The sequence below is a fragment of the Vulpes vulpes genome, chromosome 8 (genome assembly GCF_048418805.1).
Source record: "Vulpes vulpes isolate BD-2025 chromosome 8, VulVul3, whole genome shotgun sequence".
Classification (NCBI taxonomy): Eukaryota; Metazoa; Chordata; class Mammalia; order Carnivora; family Canidae; genus Vulpes; species Vulpes vulpes.
The window spans coordinates 37,710,873-37,722,372 of NC_132787.1; the positions used below are offsets into that span (position 1 = coordinate 37,710,873).

The 11,500-nt window shown below is 48.1% G+C and overlaps 1 protein-coding gene across 3 annotated transcripts in view; it reads right to left on the reverse strand.

Moving 5' to 3' along the window:
• The window catches only part of CD4 (CD4 molecule), a 48,503-nt gene extending 42,537 nt beyond the window's left edge, over positions 1-5,966 (reverse strand). Inside the window, exon 1 of one of the 3 annotated variants that reach the window (XR_012002967.1) lies at positions 3,015-3,139. The gene's annotated coding sequence lies outside the window, so the exon portion shown is untranslated. Of the gene's footprint in view, positions 1-3,014; positions 3,378-5,666 lie in introns of those variants that run through there. The other 2 variants (XM_025995312.2, XM_072766116.1) reach the window with 2 other exon arrangements.
• Between the last annotated feature and the right edge of the window lie 5,534 nt (positions 5,967-11,500).

Below are 11,500 nucleotides of genomic sequence, written 5' to 3' on the forward strand. Positions count from 1 at the left end.
AAATTCAGCATGAATGCCTGGAGAAGGCTAGGAACATTCTTGACCCTTCCCCAAATGGTGGTCATTTCCTTCTTCTTCACGCCATGATCCTGTGGTCTGTGCCAGAGGGCTACTTCCCCACCTCCAGCTCCTTGTACTGCCCCAACTTACCCAGGGCTCAGCTAGGTGGAGGAGGCTATGGGTTTCCATCTGCTGCTTGCTTTGGTGACTTGGGCTTCCGCTGCCGCCCCAGAGAGCAGGCGTTTGATTCCCACATCCTCATCCTCCCCAGAGGCACTGTGCCCCAGTACAGTAGCATCCTGTACACCATAGCCCCTTGAGAGAGGCTGGGAGGGCTTGCTGGTCCCCCAGGTCCTGGCATCACGCTCTCTCTCTCTTTCTCTCTCTCTTCTTATTTCTCTGCTCACATCTGGGCATTTCTGTATCCTGTCTTCAACTCCCCACATCTGTAGCTCTCTTCCTCTTGGTCCTACATGCCAGGACCCAATTCTGGCTCTGTCGATCTTGCCTAGAGTGCCCCTGGCCTCTCCCTCTCTTTCATCTCCACCTCCAGCTGCCACTAACCTCTAGCCCCTTCTTGCCAGTAAATAGGCATCCAGGCTTCTGGCAGGAATGCCAGCTTTCAACAAGCTTTGATGTGAAGGGAGCCTGCAGAGCACAGCCTGGAGCCAAAGGTGGGTGCAAGGGAGATGTCCGCAGGGTAGACCAAGGGAAAAGGACAGATTCTAAGAAACACACAGAGGCCCCAAAGGAGGATGAGGAAGGATGGGCCGGAGAGACCCAGAGCAGCTCATTAAAGCCACAGCTACACTTCACACGAGCCCTGACCCCACACCAAGCCCAGGGTAGTACAAACCGGATAGTCAGAGAGAAAGAGGTGAAGACATTCTGAGAGGCAAGACACAGCCCCAGAGCAAGAGACCACAAGAGAGCTCAAAAGAGAATGAGAGAACTATGAGAGCAAAATGGCAACACACTGGCAAACTCTCAGAGCTTTTGAGGTTCCTGTTGCCCTGGCCCTGGCCTCCCAGGTGGGATGAGGAGCGAGACTGGGGAGAGGAAGAGGGCACAGCCCCACCACAGCAACAGTCTGTGGTCCCATAGACACTTTCATCTTCTCCCCAGAGCCCCCAAGCAGCCCCTCAAGCCTCGCCACGGGATGTGCCCCCCCACCACATACACCCTCTCTACTGCTCATTGGCTTCATTTAAACTTCCTAGAGACCATGACCCTCTAAGGGACCCTTGTGGTTCAGTGGCTACAACCTCCGCCATCCTCTCCTTTGCCTCAGACGCCCACGTGGGTGGGGGAGCCATGCCCTCCTTCCTTCCCCTAAATCCCCCAAAAGGTGTGGAACAGAGCTCAACCGAAGAGCCCTCCAAACTCAGGCCCCCATCTTCCCCCTTCCATTGCCCACCCTCCTCAAATTTATTTTATTTAACATTTACTGAGTGTCCAAAATGTGCAAGGCCCTTGGTCTGCTGAACTCCCCATGTCACCATTATGGCCAGGATCAAGGCCTAAGATGCTACAAGTCTTCTGCCTAGAACCAGTTGATGAGGGGGAATTCTTATTTCAAGGTAGAACTCTTTTGTATACGTGTCCCCTAACTGAAAGACCAAAATCTTATTGGGTGTTCTCTCTGACCCTGACCTCTGGGAAGTCTTCCATCTGAGGTTAAGAGGGCGGCCATTTTGTGTGAGCCCACAGACTCTAACACAGCCCAAGAAATTATTTGTCAAAATATGAAACGGAGTCACCTCCTTCATCAGGTTCTACTCTTAGCCTTATGCCCCTAAAATTTTGTCCAACAATGGGACTTTCAGGAAGAGCTATTCCACCCAAAGGGAAATATTTGAATTAGCAATAATGGGGCCTTTCTATTTTGAAGAATCCGCCGGTACCAAGAAGGTCCTTCTCCCAGAATATGTCTAGAAGGGAAGGCAGAGGACACCTGTGGGGTAGCACAGCAAAGCCACGGAGGTCTTAGGAAAGGGGAAAGGACAAAAAGCTTGGAGGTGGGAGGTTAAAGTTGTACAGGGTGTCCCATCTTGAGGGGTACCACCGCCTGCAAATCCTTTTCTAAACCACCTAGCCTCCTTTTCTAGAACAGCTGAGACATCTAAAACTAATGCCTTAGAACCCCTTTTTCTAATGACATATTTACCTAAAGAATATGTATCTATCACTTGTATAGTATTGCATACCTAAGAGCTCAGTTTCAACCCTTTTTGAGAATTGCATTAATCATTTTAAAGCTCATTAAAGCAGGAGGGCCCTTAGACATATCATTCAAAAATCACAAAAAATGCCCAAAAGTTAAAAAAAATGTAGAAATACGTGTTAACAGAAAAGATAGTTAAAGGAGGCTACCTCAACCATAGGGCTTTTGAAATACTGCAAACAAGTCTTATTTCTGGTATAAAATTCTGGCAATTGCGTCACTGGGAAAATTGACTTGAGAATTGCTTCTAGACTAGATTTCACTTCTTTCTCATTTTATTGCTTTTCCTTTGTTTCCCTTTTTCATTTTTTTATAGGCATCCTTTCTCCTTAATGTGTATTTATTCTTTCTATTCATTTCCTACCCTTTCTTCCGTCTTTTCTCCTTTTTTCCCCTCTTCCTATCTTCATCTCCTCCACTGCCCCTTGACTAGTTGCCTCCCATGGTCTTTCTCAGCCCAAGATGGCCTAAAGTCTCTGTGCCTTCTCTGATTTTATAATCCAGCTCAACGCCCCTCTGAGGAGCACCGTCTGCTCCAAGCACTAAAGGGATATGCACAGGGGGACGCAGAGAGAAATTTTCCATAATCCCCAGCCTCAAAAAAAAAAAAAAAAAAAAAAAAATCCCCAGCCTCTTGAAACTCACAGATCCACTGTGAAATACAAGACAAGATGGCCAGAACTGTGGGCAGAAAACTGGGAGTCCAGAACATTTCACCACATCTGCTGCCGCGTTCTCCTCCCCTTCCCATACCCATGGAAAGGAATGAAGCTGAGTCTGTCCATCTTACCTCCGGGCCTGTGTCTTTCCTCCCCTCTGCTTCTCACGCAGGTGTGTCTATGTGAAGGCTAGGAGCCCACTGGGAAGAACGCTTGTTACTTCTGCAGAGATGTATGTAAACGAAGAGACAGGAAGCCCGGCGGTAAGGCTCCTCCACACCCCAGGCCTGGGCCAGCCCCCAGTGTCACCATCTGGGGCTGGGGTGCCCACCCCCTGCCTCTTGGGGAAGATATCAAAGTGAAAATGCCAAAGTCAAAGGAAAAAGTTGAGCAGAACCAGGCTGGAGAATAGAGTGTCACAGCATTTCTTGTTGTGTAACAAGAAAAAAGATGGCCTCAATGATACTTGCAAGCTGGTCTGGATTTCAGTGGAAGAAGTAGAAAGGAAGTAGAGGGCACATGAGGACACTCGTGGTAAGCCCCAAACATCCCCTTGCTCCAGAGTCCTGAGGGCATTTGTTCAGCAAGGAGGCACCAAAGGCATTCCAGCTGGCCCCGTGTGGCAGAGAGGGTCTGGGCAGTTACCTGAGACCTGAGGACTGACCCCCAGAGTGACCATGGACCAGACCCTTTTTCTCTGGACCTTCCTGTCTGGCCTGGCCTCAAGTGTTTCTCCAGCCCATGTCTCTCTTGAGCTCCAGATGTGTAGATCCATCTGCTCATCAGACATCTCCTTTTGGATGCTCACCACACGTAGCAAACCCAACATGCCCCAAACTACACTTATCATCTACTTACCGCTACCCTCCAGACCTACTTCTACAAGTCCCCCACTTAGCGAAGGCTTTGGCACCTCCCAGCTGCTCATGCCAAATAAACTGGGTGTAATCTCTGACTCCTTCACCCAACTCCTTGCATGTGTTTATTCGCCATTTCCTGTGGATGTTACCTTCAAACTCTCTTAGATGTCTATCAGAGTCACTCTGCCCAACTACCACTGTTCCATCCATTCTAACCCCAAATGCCATCCCCATCCTGTGCCTGGGTGACAGCCCCTGCCTCCTCACTGGTCTCCTGGCCTCCCCATTCTGTTGTCCTCTAGGCCATCCTGCACCAGCAGCCCAAGTGCTCATTTAAATGTGCCCATGTGACCATAACCTTTTCCTGCTATGAAAAAAGTGGCTAGTTGAGCTTGCAACTCCCAACAATTAATGCAGGTGTTTCTATTTGAGACAACATTGTGATTCATTTGCAGCAGAAAGGCAGTCATGCTACTTCTCATTTTATAGCACAGTGTACTCAAGGTTTGAGATTTAATAACATTAATATTTACTGCTTCATCAAAGGCATTCTTAAGTGAAAGTGGCATTAATATTTTTATTCTTTTTTTACTGCAAGTGCCTGGCAGTTGAAGAACAAAATGACTACAGCACAGTTTGGCTCTGCTGCCTTGATTTATGCTAAGGCAGCAGTCTAACCCAGATTGCTTTTGCAACATCATTGTAATGTCAACATAGTGACAAAAGCCAATAATGTCTTATTATTTTTATGCAAGTAGCTTGACCTCAAGATCTCCCTGAAAGGGTCTCAGGAACCACCCCCCACACACACACACACACACACATACTGTGGTCACACTGGTAGAGCCACTGATCTAGGACATTTTTGTTCATTCTTCAGATCTTCTCTATTTCTCTGCACAAACTTTTGGTTGTCCCCCAAATGTTGTCTCTTTCTTCCTTTATACTAGAACCCTCCCTTTTTAGCTGAGCTCATGGCTGCCCAGATTTAATGTATACTGAATCCCAGTCTCCCTTACAACTGGATATAGTTAAATGACTTAATTTTGGTTAAAGGATGTAAGTGCAAGTGTTCTGTGCAACCTCTAAGGACTGTCCCTACAGGATGGGTATGTGTCCTCCGCAGGCTGTATCTCCTTCCTGCAGGCTTATTTATAGCCAGCCTGCTTTTCTTGTTTGCATTACCTTGCAGATCCTAATGGGCATTTAAGTATCTAACCTCTGATCTAATCCAGTCTGCCCATTCATTCATATATTCAACAAGTTGGGTTTTTTTTAAGATTTTATTTTACTTTTTAAAAAGATTTATTTATTTATTTATTTATTTATTTATTTATTTATTTATTATAGACATAGACAGAGAGAGAGAGAGGCAGAGACACAGGAGGAGGGAGAAGCAGGCTCCGCGCCGGGAGCCTGACGTGGAACTTGATCCTGGGACTCCAGGATCGTGCCCTGGGCCAAGAGCAGGCACCAAACCACTGAGCCACCAGGGATCCCCCTTTTTTTTTTTTTTTAAGATTTTATTTTTAAGTAATTTCTACAACCAATGTGGGGCTCAGACCCATAACCCCGAGATCAAGAGTCGCAGGCTTTACTGACTGAGCCAGTCAGGTGCCCCTATGCAAGTGTCTTCCAGACCCAAGCCACTCTGTGGGTGCTGGGGATGTAATAAGTAAGCCAGACATGGTCACAACTCCAGCTTGTGTCATCGACACTGAACAATTAATACCATCACAATTAGTCATGTGCTACAAAAGAGAAGTCCAGAGGGCTGGGGATCTTATTATAGAGAGCCTTATTTCAACTAGAAGATCAAGAAAGGCTTCCCTGGGAAGTGTGTAACAGGGAGCACTGGGCTCTGCTATCAGTGAAAGAAAATTCAACATAATAGAGGCTTAACTGAGACTGCTGATTTCTTACCTGAAAGAAGTCTGGAGGCAGGTGCTTCAGAGGCAAGGGAGGTGAGGGAGCACCCTGCCACACGTCTCTGCAGGATTTGTGTGTCTGGATCTTGTTGCTTGGCTATCCTCTGCACATGACCCCTCCTCTTAAGCTCCTCAGTTGAAACAAGGCTCCTTTAATAAGGTAGGATCTCCCAGTACTGTGTGCTTCCTCTCCCTTGCAAGCACTGGTACAAGCGTAATAATTATGAAATTGTTGTTTAGTGCTTTTTTGGCAGGGTTGAGTGGTGACCATGTCTTAGCTGGGTCCTTACTTAGCAACCAGCAGAGTGCCTTGGGCCTGGTAAACCCTTAGTATTGAATCTTTTATTAAAAATATTGACGGGTGCCTGGGTGACTCAGTCTGTTTAATGTACAACTCTTGATTTTGGCTCAGGTCATGATCTCAGGGTCCTGGGATGGAGCCCCACATGAGAGTGGGGTGGTCCCTGCTCTGCAGGGAGTCTGCTTGTCTCTCTGCCCCTCCCCCTACTCTACTCTCTCTCTCTAATAAATAAATAAAATCTTTAACAAAAATTTGTTGTGGTAAAATATGCATACTGTAAAATTTACCATTTTAACCACTTTAAGTCTACAGTTCTGTGGCCTTAAGTACATTCATGTTATTAGGCAGCCATTACCACCATCCATCTCCAGGACTTTTTCATCTTCCCCAACTAAAGCTCTGCACCCTTTAGACTGCCCATCATCCTCCCCCAGCCCCACTGTTGAATACTCTTTGAATGAATGAAAGGAAAGCAATGATCACAAAATCAAATGTCTCACGTAATGAGGGCAGCCACTGACCACACAGCTCCAGCTGAGTTGATAGGAGAGGTCCACCAGAATGTGAACGCAGACTTGCCTTCCAGGTCTGCCAAACTTTCAAGGGAAGGTGGAAAACCAAACTTTTATATGATATCCCCTAATTTTTTTTTTTTAAGATTTTATTTTTTCATGAGAGAGAGATGCAGAGACACAGGCAGAGGGAGAAGCAGGCTCCATGCAGGGAGCCCGACGTGGAACTCGATCCCAAGTCTCCAGGATCAGGCCCTGGGCTGAAGGCAGTGCTAAACCGCTGCCCGACATCCCCTAACTTTAATGTTGGCAACTAATTTCCTGTGGTTCCAACCCTGAGAGAGTCAAACAAAGCATTCCAAAGGGCTGGATCTAGCTTAGGGCCACCAATTTGCAAGCAGTGGACCAGATGGAACTGTGTGAGGACTTCTAGCCCTTGGGTCTGTGACTTTGAGTGCCTATGAAGATGTATTCTCGGCAGTTAACAGGCCCCAAGAAACTGGATTTTCCTCTGTGATTTCCAAACAGGAAAAGACAACAGGAGGAAAGAGGAAGTTTCTGTTAACAAGACTGCTATGTGATTTGTACGGCTGTGTATTTGATTTAATTCTCAGGACATCGACTGGGCATAAGTATTTTTCTTCAGATCACACAGAGGCGGAAACTAAGCCTCAAAGAGTTGAAGAAAATTGCTAACAGTCAGAGCTGGTAACTATAATTGGTGGAACTGGGATTCCAACTTACCTGCTGGGGCCCCAGCCCTTGATGGTCCCCCTCACTCCACTATCTCTATTCTGCATTCAGAAAGACCAAGATGGGGGGGAGGGGTATGCCTGGCTGGCTCAGTTGGGAAAGCATGCAACTCTGGATCCCAGGGGCATGAGTTTGAGCCCCGTGTTAGTGGAGAGATTGCTTAAAAATAAATAAATGAATAAATAAACCTTTTACAAAAAGGGAAAAAAGAAAGGCCAGGCTGATGGCTAAGAGAAGTCTTCTCCCACAGTGATGGAGGGATATGAGGCTGACAAGCGTGTCTGGGGCTTCTGACCACTGTAATCCCTTACATCTACTGAGTGATTTTTCTACTTTCCAAGCACTTTCACATACATTAGCACGTGGAACTTTTTGATAGGTATTACTATGCCCCACCCCCACCCCTGCCTCCTTTACAGAAGAAAAAACTGAAGTGAAGCTGTCTGCTCCATCATAGGCCTGTAAGCATGGAGTATGGGGATTTCCAGAAGTCTCCTGCTTCCTGGTAGAGAGCTATTATTTGCTGCGTGGATTCTGTCTCCAGGCTGGAGGAGGGGAGGGAGCCTAAGGTGGGAGAAGGGTGGAGAGTTGAGTGAAGCCCATCTACCAGGGTGACCTGCTGATGGAGTGTCAGGAACCAGGCTGCTGGAAAAGGGGTAGGACAGCACGTAGGGAGTTGGAAGCCCCAGGTGCAGTCTTGTGGTGGCCTCCTTACCAGAAACATCTGCAGCTGCATTGACACCCTCTGCAAAGGGGGTTGGGGGCAGGGCTAAGGATGGGGATGTGGGGGAAGGGTGACAGGGGCCATTTTTGGGAAGCAGAGTCTTGGAGGGCTGACCCACCTCTACCCCAGCCATATTGTCCCTAGTTCCATGATTATGTTTGGCAACTCTGGGGAAGGCTCCTGGGCCTCCCACATCCTGTGGGAGGTTTGAGCGGGCAAATTTCAGAGCTAGGCCTGGACTCAGCCAGCTGGCACCTGCAGCCCTTGGAGAAACTGTCAGCGAGAGTGGAGCAGCTAGAAGCCATCCCCACCCCAACTCCATTCCCTTCAAAGGGCTAACTCCAACTGGGGGTGGGCCTGAGCAGGAACACCTAAGCTCTTTGCTCACCTCCTTTACAGAGGGGTGGGTGGCAAGAGCAGGAACTCAGGCCTGAACCCTAATACTTCTTGCCTGGTCGGGGAGGTGGGCTGGGAAATTTCTGCACCTGCCCTGGGCAGGGAATGAGAGACCAAGTCAAAGTTTAGGGGAGACACTGGCAAATGTGACCACGGGTCTGAATGAGCACAGTATGGCCTCTTGCCTGACACATTTGTCTTGGCAAGGCTCTGGACCTCGTTTGGCCTCTAGAACTTCTGGACAGTAGACAGTGGAGGAAGCTGTCAGGCCCAAGGCTAGCAATGGAGGAACTCAGAGATGCTCCCTCTCCTCATTTGGCCTATCTCTCTTTATAGGCACTGTTCCCCCATGATAGCCAGGCTATCATAAGCAAGATGGCCCACAATGATTCCTACTATTTCTAATTCACACCTGTATGTTGTCGCCTCCTATTTATTATACCAGCATTGGTCTGTGTGACCGATAGAATAGGGCAGAAGTGATGGTATATCACTTTCTAGATTATATTATAAAGATATGGTATTTTTTTCATGGCCACCCTCTCCCTCTCAGGAAGTCAGTTGCCATGTAGTGAGCAGCCATAGGAAGAGGCCCACTCTGGAAGGAACTATGGCCTCTGGCCAGCAGCCACCGTTTTGGAAACAGATCCTCCATCCTGGCCAAGCCTTTAGATGACCACAGCCCTGACCCACATCTTAGCAGTTTCACAAGAGATCCTGTACCAGAATGATTCAGTGAAGCTGCTCTTAGCTTCCTGACAGTGTGAGATCATATGTTAATTGTTTTAAATTACTTACTTTGGGGATGACTTGTTATGTGGCAACTATGTTATGTGGCAACTATGTTATGTGGTAACTAATAGGTAGGTCTCCCCCCCCCTTTTTTTGCTTCCTTCTTTTTTTCTATTTTAAAGATTTTATTTATTCATGAGAGACACAGAGAGAGGCAGAGGTATAGGCAGAGAGAGAAGCAAGCTCCCCATGGGGAACCTGATGTGGGACTTGATCCCTGAACTTCAGGATCACACCCTGAGCCAAAGGCAGACACTCAACCATGGAGCCACCCAGACATCCCCTGCTTCCTTTTTTTTAACAAGTGTTTAAGATGATCTCCCACCCTGGCCCCCAGTAAAGGCCTGAGCTCCCAGCCTCCTTAATGCCCCTTCCCCTTCAAAACTCCAACCTAGAACACTGGTTTGCCAATGAACTTGGAGATGCAAGATGAATTCATCTAGCTCCCTGGGGGTCCTTAAGAGGACAGCAAAAGTATTCTCTTTTGCTGGATGGGGAGTGGGGTTTTGGGGGAACGGTGCTTGGGAAGGAACAGGAATGTGTCACTCCTAGGAGAGACCCCACAGAGAAAGAAGTAAGAATGAATAAAAGGAGGACACCTGGATGGCTCAGTGGTTGAACATATGCCGTTGGCTCAGGTTGTGATTCTGAGGTTGTGAGATCATATCTTGCTTTGGGATCCCCATGGGGAGCCTGCTTCTCCCTCTGCCTGTGCCTCTCCCTCTCCCTCTGTGTCTCTCATGAATAAATAAATAAAATCTTTAAAAAAATGAATGAATGAATAAAAGAAGCCCTGTATGCATGAGCCCCATGTCCCCTCTTATTTCTATCCTTCTTTGCTCTTCTCTTCCTGAGTGGGTAGAGGAACCAGGTGGCCTTTCATTCTGCCTCTGTCCCCTCCCTGTCCCCTTCATTCAGGAGCATGGGGAAGTCCCCATATAGGTGATGGTGAATCCTTGATGACTACTCTCATAAGCCCAAAGGGCATAGGATGTTACCCAGTAGAGAGGAAAATTGCCACCCACAGAACTTTCCAGGAAACCCCTGCTCCATTAAAACAGGGGGGCTTCCACCACAGCTATGGAGAACAGGGTCACAGGGCAGATTTGAGGAGTCTTCTCAGCAGCTACCCCCAGCCCACAGCAAAGGGTGGGGATGATGGTTTTGAGGCTACTCAAAAGAACTTCAGGACTTCAGCTGACAGTGTGATTATCTCTGGTGAGTGCCAGAGCCTTCACTGTCTCTCTAACTGTGACAAGGCTCAAAGGTTACCACCACCCTAAGGCTCAGAACCTCAGATTGCTTTTAGTGGTTCATTATTATTCAGGCTTCAGAGGGTGCCCCTCTCCCTCTAAGTCTCTGCCCAGAACCAAGGTATCCAACCCTCTGTCCCCAAGTGTTCTCTGTCCCCAGGTCTCTGGCCACTGCCAGAGACACAAGGATATATCTTCAGCCTCATGGTTCGTGTCACCGTGCACATGGAGCCCAGGCTCAGTGGGATATCCAGTAGGGTGTGTGCCACACTGTGGGTATGTGCCAACATGTGCCTCCCACTCCTGCAGGTCACTCCCACTCCCTTTCAATATTTTTTTCCTAAAATTCCCCAGCAGAACTGTCTGTGGCTGAGTCCAGAGCCCCATGCATTATTGCACATGGAGGTCTAGATCCCTGAGGCGGGGGGTCCCCAGAGGCCAAGACTGTGTGTGTGTTCTGCTAAAGGATAGTCCGCCTGGCTCAGGTGAATGTTCTCTCCAGGAGAGAGACAAACAAAGAGGAAGGTGGGCTTGTGGGTCTTTTGTACCCTTCCTGGTGTGACCAGAAGGACTGGCTTCCTCCTTCACAAATGGGTCATCAGAAAAGCACATCACATGCATGGAGCACCTCAGTTTTCAAAGCCCTTTTACCATCTGATAGAGCAACTCATTTTAATGGGTCTTTATCATTATTCCATTTAATAGGAGGAAACTGAGGCAGAGGAGATCAGCTCTAGTCACATCAGCAGAGATAGAACAAGAAGCCAGGTCTCTGGATTCCCGGAGCTGCGCCATGGCCAGCTGTCTTACTGGCCATTTTTCTTCCCACGTGGGGCCTTTGTTCACTGCACTCTCCTTTGTCAGACTCGGATCATAACCTTACCAAGACTAGGGCTATGTGTCCTGAGGCAGGCACTGCTCAGCCCCTCTCCTGGATGGTCCATTGGGTGTGTGACCGCTCCTTGGTGCACACTCATACGCAAACCATAGAAAGTGAACACCGCAAAGGTGATGTGGGCACGCAGGGATCTGTGCCTGTCTAGACCACTACACTGTTAATCTCCTCCAGCCTGCCCCAGCCAGCCCAGTGACCTCCCA